General features: G+C 36.3%; 1 protein-coding gene across 1 annotated transcript in view; it reads left to right on the forward strand.

Annotated features, from left to right (window-relative positions):
* The window catches only part of LOC110462130 (nephrin-like), a 193,291-nt gene that overhangs the window by 17,389 nt on the left and 150,138 nt on the right, over positions 1–25,764 (forward strand). The window contains exon 2 of the mRNA XM_021515969.1: positions 25,368–25,428. The gene's annotated coding sequence lies outside the window, so the exon portion shown is untranslated. The remainder of the gene's footprint in view (positions 1–25,367; positions 25,429–25,764) is intronic.

Raw genomic sequence — 25,764 nt, forward strand, 5'->3', positions numbered from 1 at the left:
ATGGCCGCTATTTTGTAAATACCTATTTCAAACTTAAAAACAAGTTCTAATAGGCCGATCTCACTTAAAGTCTAGGAATGATCAGCTCATGGTTCTGACAAAGTTAAGTTAACATTATACTTAACTATTTTTTACTCAAATTGGTACATATTTCAACAATAAAAATAAATACTGTAGGACTCAGGTGACCGTTAAGGCCCATGGGCCTCTTGTTTCTCATTTCATTGAGTGACTTCAGTTCCCCTGCCCCCGCCCCACCCCGAATCCTACATATCCCCTAACTTACTAGGCTAACCCTGCCGGCCAGTCAGTATGTCAGTATGTCATGTCTTCTGACTTCAGTGATACTGCCCCCGCCCCACTTCTGTGTACCAAACCAACACCCCCACACCCAACCCCGCCCAACTTCTGTGTACCCCACCCCACCCAACCCCACTTCTGTGTACCCCACCCAACCTCACTTCTGTGTACCCCACCCCACCCAACCTCACTTCTGTGTACCCCACACCACCCCACCCTACTTCTGTGTACCCCACCTCACCCCACCCTACCCTACTTCTGTGTACTTTCCTTTCCTTGTTCTGTCAAATCTTGCTCCTTTTCCAGCACTATTTCATTACCAAGTCCCCTTTTACAAACCCCCATCACACTGTTGTCTGTCCTGTCAAGTCTCCCACTGTTTTATACACATACTGTTATCACAGAAAACTCCTTTCTCTGTTCCTCCAATTGTCTCCCTTGGTAGGAGCTGACATTAGTGTGGCCTACGCCAGTGTCAGATCAAAGAGAAAGCTTTGTAGGTGTGAACAATTTCTCCTTTTTACCACCCCATTCAAAATCTCATCAAAATCTTGCGGAACTTTTGTCCGAGTTGTTATACCGTGGGTGAGAAATTGATCATCAGAGTAGGTAACAATTTCCCAAATACCTGTCCGGTGACCGTTTTCACCTGGCCCTAATTAGCGGCCCTTTGTCCAGGTAAGAAAGGGATGTTACACCTGTATATAGCTTTATTAGCCTCCGACCAAATTGGAAAATTTTGGACGATGAGTGGAGAGAAATTCCAGTAGGGCAGTATCGGGCTAATATACAGCGAAGTGTCCGAAACATGGTGGGCTAGCTGTCTGAATATTGTTCAAACAATGGTGAACGGCTGTCAATGACTGTCAACGGCTTGGTTAGCATGCATACAGACACGTAAATCAGAAGTTATCAAAAATCTTCAATCTTACAGTGATTATATATTTTTGCTCAGTTTTACTGCAAAATACAGGCTGTTTTTCCCTGGCGAAAAAGTGCCTCGTTTTCCCGAAATGACCAAAAAATGAGGAATTTATTCCCAATTTCAGTACAAATAATGATGTATATATATTTTCCAAATTCAGATACACCTGTAGGAACAGGCTGTTGTAAAATTGAGGTAACAGAAACACTGTCTAAAAATCTTTTAATTTAAAAGTGTTTCTTTGCTTCTAGCCTTCAGATGATAATTTTGTACTTTCATATATGCATTAGAATGATAAATCTTCATAAAATATATTTTTTAAATATTCTACATAAAATATATTTTTTAAATATTCTACATAAAATACTAATGCCTACTCATGTATTTGTTATAAAGTTGACAAGGCGTTTGACACTAAATGGAGAAATCCGTTTCAAGGAGGAGGGAAGGGTTACAGTAACTGTAGCTAATAATCACCGTAAATTTATGTTGTTTGTTTCGGACACCCACCTGTGTTTGTACGACAGGTGACATTCGTTAACCTGTGACATCTTTGTAGGTGTCACTGGTTGACAATGTCTAGGTGTCCAGTAAGCTCAGGTAGACTTTGTGTTGGGTTCCAGGTAGGTCAAGAAAGGGCTGAAACAAAACTCCAACAGGCATTTTATTTTTACAAACTGTGAAATTTTTCTTGTCTCAGAAAAATTGAGTATATTTAACAACTTGAAAAAGTATTTCCCATTTACTACTTAAATGCATGATGCTTTAAGGTTGTGAATCTTTCTAAATTTGAAATGCGATAAAACATTGTTACAAATGTGAAAACACACTTTTGATTTTAAAACTAAAGTTCTAAATATTTTCTTAAGAATGATTTAAAAAAAAAAAAAAAAGTTTCTCTTTTAGATATCTTATAAAAAGATTTTTGCTATTTTTGCATTATCTTCTAATTGGTGTTTGTTATCGACCTTTAAATAGATTTGAATTATGACTTTCAAACTCAATGAAAAGTCCAGTGGACCAAAGACACAAAGATACAGGTGTGGGGTACATAGCACTCTAGGTGTCTTACGTACAGACAGACGAGCACATGCAGACACAAAGATATAGGTGTGGGGTACATAGCCCTCTAGGTGTCTTACGTACAGACAGACCACATGCCGACACAAAGATATAGGTGTGGGGTACATAGCACTCTAGGGGTCTTACGTACAGACAGACCACATGCAGACACATAGATACAGGGGTGGGGTACATAGCACTCTAGGTGTCTTACGTACAGACAGACTACATGCAGACACAAAGATATAGGTGTGGGGTACATAGCCCTCTAGGTGTCTTACGTACAGACAGACCACATGCCGACACAAAGATATAGGTGTGGGGTACATAGCACTCTAGGGGTCTTACGTACAGACAGACCACATGCAGACACATAGATACAGGTGTGGGGAACATAGCACTCTAGGTGTCTTACGTACAGACAGGCCACATGCAGACACAAAGATATAGGTGTGGGGTACATAGCGCTCTAGGTGTCTTACGTACAGACAGACCACATGCCGACACAAAGATATAGGTGTGGGGTACATAGCACTCTAGGAGTCTTACGTACAGACAGACCACATGCAGACACATAGATACAGGGGTGGGGTACATAGCACTCTAGGTGTCTTACGTACAGACAGGCCACATGCAGACACAAAGATATAGGTGTGGGGTAAATAGCACTCTAGGTGTCTTACGTACAGACAGACTACATGCAGACACAAAGATATAGGTGTGGGGTACATAGCCCTCTAGGTGTCTTACGTACAGACAGACCACATGCCGACACAAAGATATAGGTGTGGGGTACATAGCACTCTAGGTGCCTTACGTACAGACAGACCACATGCAGACACAAATATATAGGTGTGGGGTAAATAGCACTCTAGGTGTCTTACGTACAGACAGACCCCATGCAGACACAAAGATATAGGTGTGGGGTACATAGCCCTCTAGGTGTCTTACGTACAGACAGACCACATGCAGACACATAGATACAGGGGTGGGGTACATAGCACTCTAGGTGTCTTACGTACAGACAGGCCACATGCAGACACAAAGATATAGGTGTGGGGTAAATAGCACTCTAGGTGTCTTACGTACAGACAGACCCCATGCAGACACAAAGATATAGGTGTGGGGTACATAGCCCTCTAGGTGTCTTACGTACAGACAGACCACATGCAGACACATAGATACAGGTGTGGGGAACATAGCACTCTAGGTGTCTTACGTACAGACAGACGAGCACATGCAGACACAAAGATATAGGTGTGGGGTAAATAGCACTCTAGGTGTCTTACGTACAGACAGACGAGCACATGCAGACACAGAGATATAGGTGTGGGGTACATAGCACTCTAGGTGCCTTACGTACAGACAGACCACATGCAGACACAAATATATAGGTGTGGGGTAAATAGCACTCTAGGTGTCTTACGTACAGACAGACTACATGCAGACACAAAGATATAGGTGTGGGGTACATAGCACTCTAGGAGTCTTACGTACAGACAGACCACATGCAGACACAAAGATATAGGTGTGGGGTAAATAGCACTCTAGGTGTCTTATGTTCAAGTACAGACAGGCTGACTGTGAAAAAGCTACTTTGTTTCGCTTAGCGCATCTTTTTATAGCGGGTTTAAAGACATGAACTGCATTTAAAGAACATTTGTAATTTAACTTGTATTAAAAATCAGTTCATATGAATGAAAATTGATTCTCTCTAAAGATCGGCCCCTTGTGTTCAATGCCATTTGGTTTCTTGCGGTTTTTTGGACCGTCTGTTAAAATCTATTATTAAATAGTTTCATAGCTTTTGATTCCAGAGGCTTAAACAAAATTATAAAGAAATAATAGTTTGATTAAATTAAAAAAAAAATAAAAAATCTAACTACTTAAAAGATAAAATTTCTTACTGTCGTTAAAAAAGGTATAATATCAAAGAGGGCACTACTGATGATATTATCAAGAAAGTCATTAAAAATACATCAAATAATGTTAGAAGTTTAATTTGTTTCTAACGTTTTTCTCATTTTCCAGGTATGTTGAACCTATTTACCTTCCACCTTTGGGTGTTGATGAAATGTTTCACACCCTCCTGGTGTTGGATGCTGTGTTTTTGTTTCAGTCAGTTGGCATAAAGTTTGTAAAATCTGCTAATTGGGTTGATAAATAAAAAAATCCTTTTTTCTAGGGCTGCAATGATAAATTGTGCGATGATACAATATAAGTTCAGAATTTTGTCGTTTCTGAATTAAGTCTACTCATATTTGTTCCCACATGGTGAGTGACTGTTCCAGCTCTGCATGCATGTCAAAAGACAAGAATTGTGTGAAACTTTAAAGTCAAGTCCATTTTGGATGAATTTATTTCCTGTTGTTATATTGCCATCAAAAATTTGCGACATATCTTTTCTCTTTGCTTCTACTGTTACTATACGTATTGTATCATGACCACAGTATCATGGTACGGATTGTATTGTCATGTTAATGTATCGTTACAGCCCTTTTGTTTACAAAAATGATGGCTAGAATTTGAACACGACAATTTGGAGGTAGTCACCTTAAGCTAAAGTACAGATAGATCAAAACAGTGACGGAGCTAACAGAGTACCGGCTCGTTTGCTTACCTTCCAAGGTGCTGACCATCTGCTACATCGACAGTGATGGGATATAAAAAACCACTGAGCCCATTAAATTTGTTCTGGTTTGACAATTTGCCACCAGTCAGAAGCATGCCTGTTTATACTTGAATACGTAATATTGTGACTTCAATTCAATGACCTCGTTCAAGATTGGATGACTGTATAATTTATCCTTTCTTTTGCCCTTTTAAATGTAAACTTTTTCAACTGTATCATTAATTTTTCTCTTTGGTTATTGAATGCCTCGTATAAACTTTTCAACTGTATCATAAACTTTTCTCTTTGGTTATTTGAATGCCTAGTATAAACTTTTTCATCTGTAGGATCAGTTTTTCTCTGCAGTTATTTAAATGCCTAGTACAAACTTTTTCAACCGTATGATCATTTTTTCTCTGACGTTATTTAGACCATTCTCATGAATGAAGAACATGAAGCTAAAAACTGTTTATTGTGTGGTTTGGATAAAATCCCTGTCATATAAAAATGACATGCTGTCTTTTTAAAATGTAGAAATTCAACGGAAATGATTAAAATTGATAGAACTGCAAGACAACGTCTTAACTATCTTCAGCAATTGAACATTTTAAGATTGCAGGAATATTATTTAGAAAATTTTAAACTGTTTAACAGAATTGATGAAACTTGAAACATTAAAAACGATTGATATTCATTTTTATTTTTTTTATAAGCAGACAATTGTTTTCAGCAATTGAACATTTTCAGATTGAAGGTATATTATTTTGAAATTTGAATCTATTATACAGATATCGCTTTAAAGATTGAAAAAAATGATATTTGACATTAGAAAAATTTAAAAGTAGACAAAAAAAATAAAGATGAATGCCTAACCTGAAAGATTGGATATAGATAACTTTTTAAGGAAATGAAACTAATAAAGATTGATTACCAAAAACATTTCAACATAACTTTTTATTATTCCACTGTTGACCTTTTCATGTGAGGTCAAGAATCAAGGTCATCGTCCAGGCACCTGGTCTATGATTTACGATAAGTTGGACTGAGGAGTGCCTGTTAGTCACCGATAATGTATCAAAGATTTAACAGGTAAAATATCCCCACTCATTGTACTATGTAGCAATAATATTGATTAACGCCGAAAAGTCAATTATAGCCTGATGATTTATGTCCAATAAACAGGTTGTGCTGTTAAATTTGTGTTATGTTGTACTTGTTGTACTGTAATATTTTATTTGATCAAAGGTCAGAGTTCACAGTTCAGATAATCAAAGTCTGGTTAGCTTAACGATAAATTCTTCCAAATTTTTCAATCGGTAAATCTTTAAAATAAAATATTGAATCTTTGTAAGTGAAATACATGTTAGGTATTTAACACAGTATATCCACTATCAGTCAGGGGAAAAAAAGTAAATTTTAACCCATTCACCCCTGAAGTCACATTTGAACCTTACCAAATCGCAGACTGGACAAGTCCATTCTATAAATGTAGGGGTGATTGAGTTAAGACTGGGGTGGAAATGTGATTTTGAATTGTTTTGGTATTTCCTCATTAAGCTAACAAACGTTAAGAGAATTTATTTGAGTGCTGGAATATTTATGTTTATAATATGTGTTTTTATGATTATTAGACAGATGTAATCCTAGACAAATGCTTGAGCCCGTTAAAATGTAACACTTGGAAATAATGTGTGGCCGGAGGTCAAATTTGATAGAACTTGATGTCAGATGGTAGAAAATTGTTACAAAATCTGTTATATTGCTATAAGAAAAACACTGTTTGCGGTATATGTAGTTATGAGTTCATATGACCCTTGATATCTGGGCCGAGTTGTTCAGAGGACTGAATAGCTTAATGAATTGTTTTTGCAAAATTGAAAAAAAGAAGAACCCCCCCCAAAGTTTTGAGAAAAAATGGAAATTACAAATATTTTTCTATTTTCTGTGTTCATATGCTCACTGTAAATCCCTATATGTGTGTTTTTGGGATGTAATTTCAATATTTTGAAATATATAATAGATGAAAATGTTACTGCAATTAAGCTGTCATTAAGAGAATCAAACTTTGGACGACTTCCCCAAAGTGTTCTTTCTCCAATACTCATTTCGCTGCGAATCCATTTACTTTGCTGGCTTCCAGTGGTCAGAAATTGATTTGATCGAAAAATTAAGGGGGTTTTATCCAAAACAAATCGAAAAAGTCTTCAAAAAATTTCCTTAAGTTTTCAGAAGTTTTCTATTGTCAAGAGAGATCATTTCTGAAAAATTCATTCCAGAAAAAAAATGTTTTAGATTGATAAGAATGATGAAAAAAAAACCAACTCATGGTAATTTGTATGGATTGTAATCCTTCTTCCATAGTTTCACGAATTAAAGAAAGTGTGCGATCAGTTTCTCTTCAGTAGGCTTAAGATGTATACAACTAGTCTATATATACGATTTTTAAATGGTGAATTTCGAGACCCATTACTTGTGAAGGGACCTAGTAATTTAAGAAGAGATAAGTTTAAATACCTATCTGCTATCAATTGACCCTCCACAAGCCTCGTTATGTTCCAAACATGGAACATTTAACCTGTAATCAGGCACTTCAGTGTAGCGCTATCCGATCATGATTTACGCTTTTAAATAAAAAAATTAATAATAAAGTTTCTGTCGTCCTATTATCTCTAATGGCATCCAGTAGGGAGGAGATTTTATCTGTCTGTCGTACTTTCTGATCATGTCCACGGCTTGTCCTCGCTAATATCATTCTCGGCACTTAGAAAATAAATATCTATAATACCTGACACACTTCTAAGTGGAGTCCGGTATCAATATATTTTCGCTTTCATAAAATCCTTGAACGATTTAAAAATCTCATTGTAGTAAGTGTCCTTTAACTTTGGTGGTAAATATTTGTGAAAATGATAGGTACATGTTTGTGAGAAAAAAATGTGGATATGTTGGTTTCAAAAATGTTTCAAAATATTCAAATCATTTTATTGAATTGATTGATGTTGATTAATTTTGTGATTTGATGTCTTTATCTTTTTTCATTTAGATTTTTAATGGAATTATGTGAAATTGTTGTCCTTTTGATAAAGAATCAGTTTTACTGACTTTAATTATGGATGAACTTGAATATCGTCGTTTATGATGACAGTACACTCTAGTTTTTGTGTCGCCTACGACGGATGTTGGAAAGACACATAGGCGCTGCCTTTCCGACGGCGAAGGCGGCGTCACCAACGTTAAGGTTTCGCATTTAGCTCTGTTTCTGACAAAGCTACACCAACAAAACCTCGATCATAGATGTAGCATGGGTAGTGGAGTCTACTGCACTAAAAACATTTCATTGATTTCTGCATTTTTTTGGTAAAAACCTCAAATTTCTGGACTTAGAAAAAAACTCAACGTTAAGGTTTTGAGTTTAGCTCTTACATATTAGGCTGTTTCTGACAAAGTATAAATGCTAGAGCAACCAAACTTGGGTCATAGGTGTATCATGGGATGTATAGCTGAATGCATTACACTCTTTACTAGCATTTCAACGATTTCTGTATTTTTTGGTAAAAACCTCAAATTTCTGGACTTAAAAAACTCAACGTTAAGGTTTTTCGTACTATGTACTAAGTACTATGTCAAATGCTTATTATATTGACAAAGCGGGACAGGCGACACATATAATTACGCGTAATTCTTGTTTGTGTTATAGCTCTATAACATAAAAAATATATTCAAGTCAATTAATCCTTATCATTTAATCTACTATACACAACCCCTGTGGAAATCTACTTTTATTGATGGACTCTTTTCTCTTAGAAATTATTACGCCGCTGTATCGGCCAATCAAAAGTGACGTTACAAACGGCGTTGTCACTTTTTTACGTTATGGGCTGATAACATAAAATTTTAAGCCATTAAATTAAATGGTAATGAGTGAAATCTTAACCCTGAATTTGTTCCAAATTGTAAGAAAGTGTGACTCACCCAAATTAATTTCTAGTTCTGAACACCATTAATATTTGATGAAATTTGTTTTGTTTCCTCACTATGTAATAATTTCTAGAATTAAAAAAGTAAAGAATCAAACACAAGTTGAAGCACGGTAGTCTAGTGGTAGGACGCTGGGCTCGTGACCGAAGGGTTGTGGGGTCGAGTCACGTCACGGCACTATGTTGTATCTTTGAGCAAGATACTATATTCAGCTTGTTCCAGTCTACTCAGATGTAAATGAGTACGTGGTTGGGCAGTGCTAGAATTGTTGATTGCTAGCTATGAGCGCCGAAATGGCAGCACCGGCTGTATGCTCCCCAGGGAGTTGAGAAAGATATATTGGCTGGCTGCAAAAGGCCCTATAACCACAGATAATAATTTGTGAACCGCTTTGAGATGACCTACAGACTAGGCTGTGATAAAGCAGTTTATAAGAACCTCAAATTAATATTATTATTATTTAACATGTTTAAAGTCACACCAGTAAGTTGGTACTTAAGTTGCATGGCCGACCATTTTCGCCTCTCTGTGCAAGACTTCATCAGGACACTTTTAGACAACAGTTTTTCCCCTTAAGTACTTTTTTCAAGATTAAGTTATTATTATGAGGTAGATAATAGGTTATTTTTCAATATCAGACATAAAGAAAATTTACCATACTGATTTTTTTTATATAAGTTGTCCAATCACAGGATAAAGTTTTAAATTTCTTTATTGATCTTGGCCCATATGGCTTACAATGTCTATCAAACGTTAATTTAATCATAAAAGATGATATGATAAAAATAAAATATCTTTTGATACGTCAAATCATTTTTTTTGTTGATAATTGATCATTTTCCTGTATGTGCAGACACTAATCAATTTTACATTACCGAGGATCCTACCATGGAAATCGGAAGCTCGTTTGAATGCGTATTACATGTAACAGGAAATGAGATCAATTCAATACCATTATGAAAATTGTTTTTGTTATCATATCAAACTGTGAGATACCATCGGCTGTGTAAGACAGGAAATTAATTTTTCCAAAATCTTTTCGATATAAAATTTGTTTTGATTAGATTGCAAGTTACAGTCGTATAAAAATACAATATGAAATCCAGGTTATACAAAATACAATAGAAAATACAAAATACAGGTATATATAACTCATTCAACCCTGAAGACACATTTGAACTCCTCCAAATAAAAAGTTGGAATAGTTCATTATGAAATTTCAGGGGTGAATGAGATGATGTAATGTACATACAACATATGTACTAAAATTGAATTCAAAACACTAATGATTTTACATATTTTCAGTTTTATACCATTGTTCATATTTTAATTCCTGAAGTCAAAACTTTATTGACATTACATCATGCTCTTTAACTTCATAACATTGTTAGCTCACCTGCCCGAAGGGGTTGAAATATGTTAAAATCTTCAAACAACTTCTTCTCAATAACCAAAAGGCCCAGGGTACTGATATTGGGCCTGTAGCATGCTGGGATGAAGGGCTACCAAGTTTATTCAAATGAATGACCTTGACCAACTTTCAAGGTCACTGGGGTCAGATGTCTTAAATCTTCAAACAGCTTCTTCTCAATAACCAAAAGGCCCAGTGTACTGATATTGGGCCTGTAGCATGCCGGGATGAAGGGCTACCAAGTTTGTTCAAATAAATGACCTTGACCAACTTTCAAGGTCACAGGGGTTGAAATATGTTAAAATCTTCAAACAACTTCTTCTCAATAACCCAAAGGCCCAGGGTACTGATATTTATAGATCTGGAGCATGCTGGGATGAAGGGCTACCAAGTTTGTTCAAATGAATGACCTTGACCCACTTTAAAGGTCACAGGGGTCAAATGTCGTAAAATCTTCAAGCGACTTCTTCTCAATAACCAAAAGGCCCAGGGTACTGATATTGGGCCTGTAGCATGCTGGGATGAAGGACTATCAAGTTTGTTCAACTGAATTACCTTGACCAACTTTCAAGGTCACAGGGTCAAATGTCGTAAAATCTTCAAGCGACTTCTTTTCAATAAGCAAAAGGGCCAGGGTACTGAAATTTGGCCTGTAGCATGCTGGGATGAAGGACTACCATGTTAGTTCAAATGAATGACCTTGATCCACTTTCAACCTAATGTCCTTGTTCAACAATCAAGGTCAGAGGTGTCATATGTTTAAATCTTTTAATAGGTTCTTATGAAATCTTAAGATTACAAATGTTAGATTAATAACAGGTGCGCGATGCAGGCCCATTGGGCCTCTTGTTCAGCTTCTAATTTCTGAATTGATATTCCTTCTAATGGGTCCAGAGTCCACCGAAAGGTAATGATGTATTTTCATGTATATTTGTAATTATCGTTTATAAACAGGAAATACACACTTGATTAGTTGGGTGTCAGCTGACAATATTGTTATTTTATAGTAACATTGCATGATATCCCTTAGTTTTGACAAAGACCTAACCTAACAGGGAGTGGTCTTAAATATCTACCTGTGTAGAAATAATTTGATATGTCAAAATAATTTATTGATTTTGTATGTATTTGAGGAAGAAAAGGATTTTTTTTTTTTTTTTATAATTTGGCAATTTGCATTTAGCTGATATACCAGGCTCTCGCTGGGAGAGGGCCTAAAGAAATTTTTAAAAAGTGTGGACGATCTCTTTAATTGTTATTAATCCTTAAAGTAAGTTTGAATGTAACCTGATATATTCTGTAACAATAATTGTGTACTGTATTACATAATAATAATATTGTATTTTATAGATAACACAGAATGTACTATTTGTCTTCCATTCGGCTCATAATTCCGGATGCCCTTCACTCATTCACCCTTGAAGGTACATTTGAACTCTTCCAATTCAAAGGTTGGAATAGTTCAGTATGAAATTTCAGGGGTGAATGAGTTACTGACCTTTTAGGTCCTAAGCCGTTAAAAGGATGCTAAACCTGAAAAATCCAAACAAATCATAATTCTCTAAATTAGTAGCAGCAATTAATACCACTGTTGTTTAATATTCTGACTGTTTATAAATAATTCGGTAAAAAGATAGGTATTAACAATAATTCTTTAAATTTAGTCGAGGTAACATATTGAAACTCTCATCTGATTTCAACATGGCCCTGTAAAACAAATTATTTATATATTTACGTACATAATTTGGACAATATCGATACAACATTCAAATGTAAACAACTCTATAAATACAATAGAATGAAATACAAAAAATAACATTTGTATAACAGAAAATATGAAGACAGACAAATGTAAACTAGGTTCAATAATAACAACTCACAGATCAGTTTATAAAGGTAGCTGAAACACATTAATATCAATTGTTAGGTCGCCTTAGAATGGTCCACTGGTTTTGTTAACAACATCGCTAATAAGGTCAATTTTAATAGGTAAATTGGAGGGATGGAACTTTTATCTGTGACAAATTACCTGAATTTTCCTTCATTGCCATGGATTTATGTGTCCATAAACGGTCAGAGATCACTAGTTGCCATGGAAACACAAAAAATATATACAAAATGGCTGCCCACAGACAGCTGCCTCCTCCTGTAGGTTTTATTGGGTATTGACTAGAGTTTTTGTGTGACAACTTTATGTCAAGTTTATGACCAGAATTTGTTGTTGGTGTAACAGTCTTAAAGATCTTTCGTTCATTTTCCTTATTGAGTTCCTCGGTGCAACAGGTAGCAGACGGTCACTCATACAGGGATTCTGTTTCCTATGAGAAGCTGAGGAAGCGTGTTTATCATAATATCAATGTTTAATGTTCTTTCATTCTGGTGTAGGCCAATTTCCCTTTTAAGATCGAATAAAAATATTTTGCAAAACAAAATTTCGACTCACAATATTTTACAAAACAAAAGTTCGGCTCGGAGCTAACCATAATGTAAAAACTTTAATGATAAAATTACAAGGGAGAACCATTATTTGTGATACAAGGAAGAATATGTAAACAATTTGAGCATGTAAAACGATGTTGTTGTAATTTCACGAGAGGAACTGCTGGAATATGAACATTTATTTCCCCACAAGATGTCGCCTGGACAGGAATCGCTGAGGAGAAAGTATTTCTTGTCCAATAAAATATTTAATGCTCAGGTTTTAATTTCCTAATCTCTCTATAAACACCTGATGTTTGTATCAATGGATAGTCAATGGCTCCACAACCTCCACAGGGGGGCATTGTTGTCAGGTTTGTGATGTTAACTTGTTAGGTTGTTGTTTTGTGGTATGTTGTCATCTTGTAGTTGGTAATGTTTAAATGAAGAAAATGCAGTAGGGCATGAACAAAGATTGAACCATTTGACCTCTAAATAATTTGACTAAAATTTTCTTGAACTGAAATTTGGTTACAGCTATTTGACCCGGTGTCTGTCCAAACTTGCCAACCCTCCCTATTTAGGAGGGAGACTCCTGATTTTGGACTCTTAAATTTAGCATTTAGCATTTTCAACCAGTGAATTTGCTAAACTAATCCTATATTCTAAGATCTAATGATTTCATCTGGAAGAACAACTCCAAATATGTCTTTTAAAGGGTTGTGTTGTCTCTAGGGGGTGTAGACACACATTTTATTTGGTTTTAATTTGAGCGTGTAGAATCTCCCCCATGATATTTCAAAAAGTTGGCAAATATGTCAGTCTGCTTGACTTTCTCTCCGTTCTTTAAGTATTTGTCCACACAGACAACACTCTATGTATCTACAAACCAGGGTTGGTTATCGTATTGATAATACTTGTCTTGATGACAGGTATCAGTTTGTAATGGGAGCACTGCAAGGCCAGGGTTCAAACCTTGATACACCCAAACTTCTTAACACATTTAGAATGCGAGACAAAATTATAAAAAAAAATTGTAGTCTTGCAACCATTTTTAGGTCACCTGAGCTTTAGCTCAAGTGACCTATTGCTATCCGTTTTCGTCCGTCGTCGTCCGTCGTCCGTCGTCCGTCGTCCGTTAACATTTTACATTTCAAACTTAAAGTCAAGTTCTGCTGGGCCGATTGAACTGAAAGTTGATAGGAATGATCGCCTCATGGTCCTGACAAAGTGTTGTTATTTTTCGGGTCGATCAGAAATCCAATATGGCCGCCACGGCCGCCATTTTGAAAACCTATTTCAAACTTAAAGTCAAGTTCTGCTGGACCGATTGAACTGAAAGTTGGTAGGAATGATCGCCTCATGGTCCTGACAAAGTGTTGTTATTTTTCGGGTCGATCAGAAATCCAATATGGCCGCCACGGCCGCCATTTTGAAAACCTATTTCAAACTTAAAGTCAAGTTCTGCTGGACCGATTGAACTGAAAGTTGGTAGGAATGATCGCCTCATGGTCCTGACAAAGTGTTGTTATTTTTCGGGTCAATCAGAAATACAATTTGGCTGCCATGGCCGCTATTTTGCTACTAAGTTCTAATAGGCCGATCTCACTTAAAATTGGTCTAGGAATGATCAGCTCATGGTCCTGACAAAGTTAAGTTAACATTATACTATTTTTTACTCAAATTGGTACATATTTCAACAACAAAAATAAATACTATAGACTCAGGTGACCGTTAAGGCCCATGGGCCTCTTGTTTGCTTACCTGGGTATTTTGAGACATGAATGGTTAACTCAATCACTGTGCACTGTATATGTTTTGGGCCTTTAAATATTTAAAAAAAATAAGTCGAATAATTTGTTAACAATCTCAAAAATTGTGAAATGAAACTATTTCTGAAAGACATAAGATGTTAGATGTGCAGACATACAGTGAGGAACTGCAGATATGACTTAATGTACTACGGTGTGTATATATTTATTATGTCCGCTTTGAAAAAAAATGTATAACTTCATTCTCAGTTTTTGGTATGGTTTGGTTTGGTTTGTTTGTGTTTTATGTCCTATTAACAGCTATGTTCAAGTCAGGTTTTGGTCATTAGACGAAAGCCGGAGTTCCCAGAGAAAAAAAGAATGACCTAGCTAGGCCAGTACCTAAATCACTACATTTCATATATATGTCAATTGAAATTTCATTTCATGTTCTATTTGAATTTCAAGGCCTTGATGATAAACCTGTTGCAATTCTATGTAACCACTGGTCAACACAGGCCCGATGGTCATCTGTGGTCCAAATAGAGAACTGGACAATGGGCTGTAGACATGGTCACAGCAAGTGGTCAAGGATTAGGACCAACCCTGGACAAACAAAAATAGTTTAAATGTTTAAGTATTGATTTATATGAGGACAGTTAGTTTTATTACGGACTCCCAACAATGGTAGGATAGCCATTCAACGAGATACAGACCCTGTACCACTCACGCATGTCAAAATACTGTAAAAACGAAATACAAAAACCTAGAATGATTTCACCTGTCGTTGCCACGGCTACCTGAGGTGTTGATTAGCAGAATTGACAGGAGCAGAATGCTCGTGTGGGTTTTATGTCAGTGTCGTAGGACGGGTAATGATATAGCTACAATCGTGGGATGAATGTTGAGGTTACATGCCGTGAATTTCACCGTCTGGATTGAGATTATCCGCTTACCGTGTCTATAGTTTGTAAAATGTATTTTCGTAGCCTCAGCCTTTTTTTGGAGGATTTACTCTCATATTCGTAATTGCTGTAAACTGAAACGGAGCGATTGTACGTTTTTCATGTATTAAGATTGTTATCATGAAAAAGTCGAATCGGAGTCATACTCTATTGACACAGTGTTTCAAATTGTATAAAAAGAAATGAAATACGAGTAATTAATAAAATTTATGTACTTTCCTGAAACGGATCTTCTTTCCTGATTCGAATCAGCCATCTTGAGGCGATCACAATGTAAATGATAGCTTTTGTGGTGATTTTGCAAATTTGAAAAGAGGCTTTATGACTTTAAGTATAGTGACTGTTGACCAAGAAAAGAGTTGGGCATTTAAGGCTATAATGGATAGCAAGATAAAATTGAAAAAGAAAACGATAAAATCTGCTCTCGGGATTTTCATCACAACAGAAGAATAAGATGTTGATTCATTTGAGTTTTTCAGCCATGATGGATAAACCTATTAGGTAATAAGTACGGTGTTTATCTTAATCAAAGGGCATCTGTGTGACTACTGATCTCATGACGGGGCCAATTAAAGATTTATTGTATCTTTTCTGAAAGTTAGTGACAAATCTTTCTTCTCTATAGTATATCACTGTACATCTTAACTCATTCACCCCTACACATTTAAACTGGACTTGCCCAGTCTTTGATTTGGTAAGGTTCAAATGTGACTTTAGGGGTGAGTGGGTTAAAGATCTCTGTACCACTACCCAAAATTGTAGCTATGAATTGAAAACTGTTTTACTGGCATTGCCATAGGTGAAATAATTCATTAAAAAAACCACTGGCAATTTTAAGAAAGAAAAATAACGATGAAATTAAAAAAAAATGTTCAGAGATTAAATATGCAACAGGGCCAGACTGGGATTTGAACCCTAGACCTCCAAACGCTATCACTACATGGTCGCTTAACAAACTGAACTTACCGATCAGTGGTTACAAGTTCTTGGCCAATTCTTGCTGAAGTTATCCTTAAACAAAAATTGACTCATTCACCCCTGAAATTTCATAATGAACTATTCCAACCATTCAGTTTGAAGAGTTCAAATGTGTTTTCAGGGGTGAATGAGTTAAGGGGAGGTTACTATGTGGGCGGATTGGTCGACTGGTTAACACTCCGGCCTTCCAAGCAGCCGGCCGGGGTTCGATCCCCGAAGTCGCCGTACGCATGGAATATTAGAGAAAGTGTTTTTCTCCTGGCCACACAACTCCAACAACCCAGGTGGAGTATAAAATGGTCTGGGGTGGGTTTTGCGGTATCTGTGCTGTAGCATTCAAGTGAGGTGGCACTATAAATGGTACCGTTGGAAGCACGGTTCCACTACAAACAGAACACAATACAACTCCAGCACACACGCAGGCATACACACATAGGGAGATAAGCCAGGTGGCATAGGACTAGTAGTTAGCGCCTGATAAGGCAGCTCCTGCGAATTCCTCAATATTGTATTGATTAATATATATGCTAATTGTATTGACTGTATACCATTGTATATCTATGTACTGTAAAGCGCTTTAGAGTGGCTTATGTTAGCTAGATAGGGCGCTATATCAAATGTTGTATATTATTATTATTATTATAGCTTGGTAAAACTAGGTAGTATTATGTAATGTTTTCGTGCAGTGAGACAAGGATCCGTAATGAAACTTCAACTTTCCAGAAACTTGTTTCAATATGAACACTGGAAAATGTGAAATTATCACATTGATAGAGAAAAGGACTGAATCCTTTGAAGGAGAGCAGTACTGAAGGAAGACAAGAAGGTTAAAAGACGAAAAGGAAGGAAAATGATGAAATGAAGGATGAAGAAGAGAGAAGAGATTGGATTAAACAGAGGGGGTGGGGAGATAGATAGAATACAATGGAGACAGGAAATTGGGATGGGGAGGAAGACTTAATTCAGTGGAGATACAGGAAAATGGGATATGTAGGGGTTGGAGGAAAAGGAGAAAAGGGGGAGTTGAGGAAGAATGGGGAAGGGGTGGGGTTATAGTACAACAAGATATCAGGATGGAAGAATGCTAGGTACTCTATAAGACATGTATTTAAGTTCATAAATTTTGTTACGTTTTAAAAAATATTCTGCAAGTACTACGTTAAGGACATTTGATTATGCTGTTTATATTAATTGGTTATTCATTTACAGCTCTTCTAGGTACAACCAATTCCTAAGAAAGTATTGCATCCATTCCAGGGTGTTACCTTATATAATTAGTAAACTGTGATTTCAGTTTTAATGAGGACACGTTTGGATCACCCTCAGCCACGTTTAGATGTTTACTGTAAATTAATTGGTTTTAACTAGTGTCGGTTTCCAATCTTGGGAGAAGTATGTGACACTGTTCAAATAAGGAAGTGTCTATATAAAAAATGAAATTTACGAATAAAGAAAAGATAGAAACACTTTTCATATATTCATATGTGATTTCTGTGAGGTGTAATTCACCATGATGAGAGGTGCTTGTCACATCTTGAAAAAGATCTTGAGTTTAAATATGTACACAAGAGAGGCAATAATCTGTGAATTATATGTAAATATGCCTTCAGAAAAGGTATAAGACGTTTCTATTATATGGAATTTCAGATCATCGTCCAGTTCACAAAAAAACGCGGCCATAGAACTGTCTGTTTAACCTGGCATGACCTTGTACATTACAAGAATCCTATCTTGACCTAGTCGTAACAAAGCATCTATTTAAAACGTTCGGGAGGATTTAGAAACACTTGAGATTTCTAATCGCTCGTAATGGATCTGAAGTTTTTTGAAACGTGAAGTGTTAGTCCTTCTGTTAGGGGTGTACAGGAATGTGGAGGTCCTAATTTATCCACTGTATAGCTGACCAGGGTACTAGTACAGTACTGTCCAGTCTTAGTAGACCAATGGTCAATGGGACATCCACGATCACTAGCCCTCCACCACTGGGTCGTGGGTTCGAGTCCTAAGCAGGGCAGTCGCCAGGTACCGCCACAGGTTGGTGGTCTCTCTCCAGGTACTCCGGTTTTCTTCCACCACTAAGACCTGGCATGTCCGTCCTTCAATGACCATAGCTGTTAATAGGAGGTATTAAACACAACACAAACCAAACACATCCAAACTAAAGTCAATCCAGGTGAAGAATCTGCTCTATGACAAAAAAGTCATCCACAATGGAATGCTTGGTGGCACAAATCCTGTACATTTTGACTCTCTGTTATCATTCTAAGCCAAGGGTCTGGTTCTAGTTGATTATTGATAACCAGAGATTACAAACTCTTTGACAGGATATGTTGGTCTAGTTAAATTTTCGCTCGTCACTGGTAGACTCTGTTTTTGTGCAGTGGGAATTTCGCCCTTGACACATTATTACTATGTATAGCAGGCTGTCGTGATAAATTGGCTCTCCTTAAAGACAGCAAAAAAGGCGAAAGTTGAAGTTAAATTGTGGCGAAAATTTCCTCCCGATATGCATAACTTAATTTGTAGTCTGTCTATCCTTTGAATTTGGAGGTCTTAAACTCATTCACCCCTGAAGACACATTTGAACTCGTCAAATTCAAAGGTTGGAACAGTTCATTATGAAATTTCAGGGGTGAATGAGTTAAAACTCAGGGGATTGAGGAANGACTAGGATTGCAAAATGGAATGTTGCCCTAGGAAATTGTGTAAACAGTGACAGTCTTAATCCTTATAGAAACATGTCCTGGTAAAGTCAGGGTGTTCTGTATGTGTTAGGTTGGCCTGGTCCTGTCCAGTTTCCCCGGGTTTGACCATTTTACACGTCTGAGTGTTTCACACAGGGATCAGAGTACCACAGAATTAAATGAAGACCCTTCTAACTTCGGTGTCTTCCCTGACATTTTTATCCTTGAAAAAATATCTATTTTCGTTGTTCTGCAATGGAAACATACGACTGTGGGCAGGTGATGATTCTTGAGAAAATAATCACTTTGTTTGGGAGTCTGTCATCACAAACTGAAATATTCCTGACACATCAGGAAAAAATATTCTGAACAATTTAAAATATTTCATTTTAGAATTTTTTTCATTTTTTTTAATAATAACAAATAATTGATTGCCCCTTAAATTTATATAAGATTTAATTGATGTGTAATTCACATTAATTAATTTGGACTGGATCTCTGTGCCCTCAGGTTGCCTCCTATTTAAATAAGAGAAACATTAATAAAATCCATATCTTATCTTTTGACAATTAAAATTTCTGGAACAAGTGTGCAGTATTACTGCAAAACTCTTTAAAAATCCTTTCATTTTACTTAGCAATGATAATCTTTCTACCAGCCCTGTGTTTTTGTTTCACTGTAAAATATACCATATAGAAAAATAGCTGTTAAAGTTTTGGGTGTCCGTGAATGTAATGTAAAAAACCCTGCTTATGCAAACATGGGGCAGTCTCTCAGCTACAAAGAGGTTGATTTAGACTCGGCAACAGAATCCAAAGTAAACATCTTTTGTTGCCAATTCACCTGTGCCTGTCGACTCATCTTGTCAGATTCGGCAATCGTTGCGAACTTAATTCCGCACAATACAGTCGGTGGCCTACTCCTGTTTGAATTTGAGGAGGGAGTGTCAATAGCTTTCCGTGATTCAATTGAGAGCGCACTTCTGTATAATTCAGCAATCCCCGGAGTAAATAGTATCGGAGTAAGTCTTTTATTTATGTCAGGTAAAGATAGGCAGTAAAAGAGGTGTCCTTTTCTTACGTCTGTTTAAACAGAACGTGTCCCTGACTCAAGGAGATGAAATTGACAGATTTCAGTAAACATATATGAAATATGTATTCACCCTGTGTGTAACTGATTAAAGTTCGCTGTGATGTTTAAAGTCGCTCTACTCCGGTACTCCGGTAGAGGGATATCAAAGCTAGGATGAACTTTGATTTCTCTACAGCTAGATAGTAAAGGAAAATTGGCTATATAAATTGTGAAAGGGAAAATTGGCTATATAAATTGTTTTTAGGGAAAATTGGCTGTATAAATTGTGTTGGTTAGATATATTCTAGAGTTTATAATTTTGACAGTGACTTTACTGAACCTGTCAAATGCACTTTTGTTTGGCCTGAAATTCAAACCTCTGGCCCTATTTTCACAAGTACTCCTCAACTTAAGGACATTTCTTCATATTTTTCTGTAGAAAAGTGAAACTGGAGTTACGGTAAAATTTAATTACTTAACAAAGATTTTTACTTTATGTCAATAATGCTTTTCTATGGAAAAAATTAAGGAGTTCGCTTTTGAAAAGGAGCAGTCATGAAATGTAGAACAGATACTTAAATAATAGATTTTACATTCTAGATTTGATTGAAGTGAATAAATGGCCTAAAATATTTTTTTTATCGCATACTTGCTTGTATTAGTCAATTAAAGATGAAATATTTGAATACAGTCTTTTTACAAGGATAGGAAGAATTAGGGTAAGGAAAGCATGACGGTGACAGCACTACAAACTTTTTCAAAATATTAATGGCTCAAAAATTGGGCTCAAAACATGAACAGTTTTGGAAACTAAAATGTCGAGTCCCTTGCAAAGTTTTTGGCTATTTTGATACAAACACAGGTTATTATAATCACTACATAAGCATTCGTTATTTTCAGAAATGAACAATATTTTGGAAATAATGTGACAATATTTCACTCAATATAAATGCCCAAATTTGATTTGTTTAACGTCCTATTATCAGCTGAGATCATTTAAAAGATGTGCCTCCATTTGTGTAAATTTTATGTGCTTGTGTCGGATTATTTTTGTGATGAGTTATCTCCCCTTAGCTTTATTATCCCCCTTGATCCATTTGTTTGGTCAACACCATAAGAACACTAAGAGATTAATCCATCTCTACTCCACCTTCTGTTTACAATTCGTCACGATAACAATCCCCCAACGTTATGACATTATCAGTTCATTTTCAAATAACTTGGTTGTGATAAGTTTCAACACGGTATAAAGCAGCTTGTACTTATGTAGTGGAACTTGTCCGGTCAATCTCCGGCAAAATTAATCTTCAAAACACATAATAATTACATGTATAATAAAAATGATAATAATTGAAGGTTCTTATGTACCGCTTTATCACAACCTAGTTTGTAGGTCGTCTCAAAGTGGTTCACAAATTATTATCCGTGGTTATAGGGCCTTTGCAATCAGCCAATATCTCTCTCAACTCCCTAGGGAGCACACAGCTGGTGTTGCCATTTCGGTGCTCACAGCTAGCATTTAACAATTCTAGCACTGCCTAACCACATACTCATTTACAGCTTTGTAGACTGGAACACCTTGTACCACCCTAGACCATGATAGACGCATCCCCATAAATGCATGGTAGAGTCTACTAAAGTTACATAGGGCTGAAAGGGTTAAAGTACCTTGTTCAAAGATACAACACAGTGCCGTGACATGACTCGAACCTGCAACCCTTTGGTCACGAGCCTGGTGTCTTACCGCTAGACTACCGTGCCTCCTTATATCAGTCTTAATCGCTGGTTAGATCTAATCAACCTTTGAGCTAACGGGGCCAGGTAGCATAATTAAGTAGTATGAGTGTACATCTAAAGTTTGGAGGTCCTGGGTTTGAATCCCAGTGCTGGTCCTACCTTGTTCCTCTCCTGTTACAGTACTGACTTTGACCAAACTTTGTTTCAAGCACTGGCCGTACACTTGGTAAGGGGAATATACCCGAATCTGGGCTGTAAATATTGGTGTCTTCAGGGATGAAGACGTAGAAAAAGGAGGGAGGAATGTAGTGGAACTGGACTTGGTCAATCGCTGGCGACCCGAGGTAGTTCAATCGGTCAGAGCGGTCCTCCAAGAGTTCGGAGGGTCCTGGTTTCGTATCTTGGTCTGGCTGTGCTTTCATCCTATTCTGTTACACTTATAATGGTAACATAACAAAATACACATGGAACCCACCACAGCGAATTCTAAAAAGGGAGACAACCGCTGCCCGCCATGTTTAGAGTTAATGTTAATTAAAAAAAAAAAATCTAGGTGTATGCTGAACCTAGGTCTTCGTGTTGAAAAAAGATGAAACATGAATTTATAATAGGTGGAATATGATGCGTTTTGATTTCTAGTAACTGATAATTTTTCGTCTAAATGTCACTGTTAACTTTGGAAAATGTAATTTGATACCAGACAAATTTATACCCAAGGGTGAAATTGGATCCCTGAGAATTATCAATATCCCTGTAAATTAAGAACACAAGGACTTGAAATTGAATCTACAATTGATATAAATGACAGTCCCACTTGTAAGACATCAGGAAATATAAAAATTTAATACGGCAGTTTTCTGACAATAAAGAGACAGCCTTAAAGATTGAAAAATGATATATTCATGCTTTCAACATCAATGTTTAAAAAAATAAATATTAAACATATCAAATGATTCGAATTCAATGAATTTTACAACAGAAAGGCTTTATAAAGATTTGTGTGTTATCGTGATCAGAAATCAGATCGGACACAAGACTTGAAAATCTTCTTCCGAAATAATTTTATCTAAATCTTTGTGTGACTTTAATGTTAAAAAGAAAAACCTAAAAGTACTTTTAAAGGTGTGGATTTTATGTGATGTTCCTTTATGTGTATTTGTGTTTGAATGGTGACGGAGCGATCAGATAGCATCGCTCTGACCCCAATTATCAGGTATCCATACCCGAGACAAATTTACAACATGTTTATATCCTCGTATATCGGAGAACATGCATTGTACATATGAACATCAGCCAAGTTGTCGCCACAGATTGAATTTTGAATAAGATTTTGTTGTTAAATACAATAAATATAAGAAAAAGGTTGTTTGCAATCAACAGTATCTGCATGTGAATTTGAAAAGTTAGCTGCAGTGTGAAAAAAATAAAAATGAAAACCTGAATATGAATGGGTTAGGGAAGTTGTACAAACTCAGAAGATGTCGTCCTCGACAGAAACTTGTCAAAAGCGGTAAGAATCTGTCATAGATGTAGTCTGCGATAGAAAATTGTCAACAGCAATAAAAATTTAAAGCAGATGACCAATTAAGACACAGAAACTTGTCAACAGCAATAAGAATCCGTTGTTGATGTTGCTTTAGACAGAAACTTGTCAACAGCATTAAGAATCGGTTATAGATGGTGCTTTAGACAGAAATTTGTCAACATCAATAAGAATCCATTGTAGATGTTGCTTTAGACAGAAACTTGTCAACAGCAATAAGAATCTGTTGTAGATGTTGCTTTTGACAGAAACTTGTCAACAGCATTAAGAATCGGTTGTAAATGTTGCTTTAGACAGAAACTTGCCAACATCAATGAGAATCCATTGTAGATGTTGCTTTAGACAGAAACTTGTCAACAGCATTAGGAATCCATTGTAGATGTTGCTTTTGACAGAAACTTGTCAACAGCATTAAGAATCCGTTGTAGATGTTGCTTTAGACAGAAACTTGTCAACAGCATTAGGAATCCATTGTAGATGTTGCTTTAGACCGAAACTTGTCAACAGCAATAAGAATCTGTTGTAGATGTTGCTTTAGACAGAAACTTGTCATCAGCATTAAGAATCTGTTGTAGATGTTGCTTTAGGCAGAAACTTGTCAACAGCAATAAGAATCCGTTGTAGATGTTGCTTTAGACAGAAACTTGTCAACAGCATTAAGAATCCGTTGTAGATGTTGCTTCAGACAGAAACTTGTCAACAGCAACAGCAATAACAATCTGTTGTAGATGTTGTTTTAGACAGAAACTTGTCAACAGCATTGAGAATCCGTTGTAGATGTTGCTTTAGACAGAAACTTGTCATCAGCATTAAGAATCTGTTGTAGATGTTGCTTTAGACAGAAACTTGTCAACAGCAATAAGAATCTGTTGTAGATGTTGCTTTAGACAGAAACTTGTCAACAGCATTAAGAATCCGTTGTAGATGTTGCTTTAGACAGAAACTTGTCAACAGCATTAAGAATCTGTTGTAGATGTTGCTTTAGACAGAAACTTGTCAACAGCAATAAGAATCTGTTGTAGATGTTGCTTTAGACAGAAACTTGTCAACAGCATTAAGAATCTGTTGTAGATGTTGCTTTAGACAGAAACTTGTCAACAGCAATAAGAATCTGTTGTAGATGTCGCTTTAAACAGAAACTTGTCAACAGCATTGAGAATCCGTTGTAGATGTTGCTTTAAACCGAAACTTGCCAACAGCAATAAGAATCCATTGTAGTTGTTGTTTCAGACAGAAACTTGTCAACAGCATTAAGAATCCATTGTAGTTGTTGTTTTAGACAGAAACTTGTCAACAGCATTAAGAATCTGTTGTAGATGTTGCTTTAGGCAGAAGCTTGTCAACAGCAATAAGAATCCGTTGTAGATGTTGCTTTAGGCAGAAGCTTGTCAACAGCAATAAGAATCTGTTGTAGATGTCGCTCTAAACAGAAACTTGTCAACAGCATTGAGAATCTGTTGTAGATGTCGCTTTAGACAGAAACTTGTCAACAGCATTGAGAATCTGTTGTAGATGTTGCTTTAGACAGAAACTTGTCAACAGCATTAAGAATCCGTTGTAGATGTTGCTGTAGACAGAAACTTGTCAACAGCATTAAGAATCCGTCGTAGATGGTGTTTTAAATTAAAATTCGTTTGGAACAGGTTGAAGATGGTGACTGACAGAAACTTGTTAACATCCTTTAGAATCAGTTGTAGATTCGGTCCTCATGTTGGTGACAGCAGTTAAAATAAGTTTTAGATGCAGTCCTAGGCATATCATTATCAACTGTAGGTAGAATATCACATTTCTAAACCAAAATTCGGAGGTCCTCTCGCATTTTAGTGTAGAAGTTGAATGACCTGTTTCTCAGTCTGCAGTAGACAACTTAATGCAAACCTTTAACTATTATTGTTTGCTTTATTAAAATTAAAAGGATCCACTTTTCTTTCAGATAATTCAATTTGAGATACTTCCACAAGGACAGACAGACAACAGCCTATATGATATTGAAGGTAAGATTACAAAATTTTACACTTATTGCAATATACTGAGGGCTGTCCCAATATATCGGAAAACAGGTATATCGCAATACAGAGGCATATCATATTGTACCATAATACAGAGATGAAATATTGCTGTTTCGCAATATTTTTCGAAAGCATATTTTTATGTATCTGCTTGGTGTTTTAACTTTGAAAATTACTGCAAATTCTATCTTAAATCTATGTAATCCATATAATATATGATTAAGTTTGATAACATTCTGACAACAACTTATTATAAAATTGAGCACATACTTCCTATGACAATATATTGTGATACACACTTGGCGTATTGTGACCCCCCCC

Source organism: Mizuhopecten yessoensis, unplaced genomic scaffold (assembly GCF_002113885.1).
Source record: "Mizuhopecten yessoensis strain PY_sf001 unplaced genomic scaffold, ASM211388v2 scaffold10751, whole genome shotgun sequence".
Classification (NCBI taxonomy): Eukaryota; Metazoa; Mollusca; class Bivalvia; order Pectinida; family Pectinidae; genus Mizuhopecten; species Mizuhopecten yessoensis.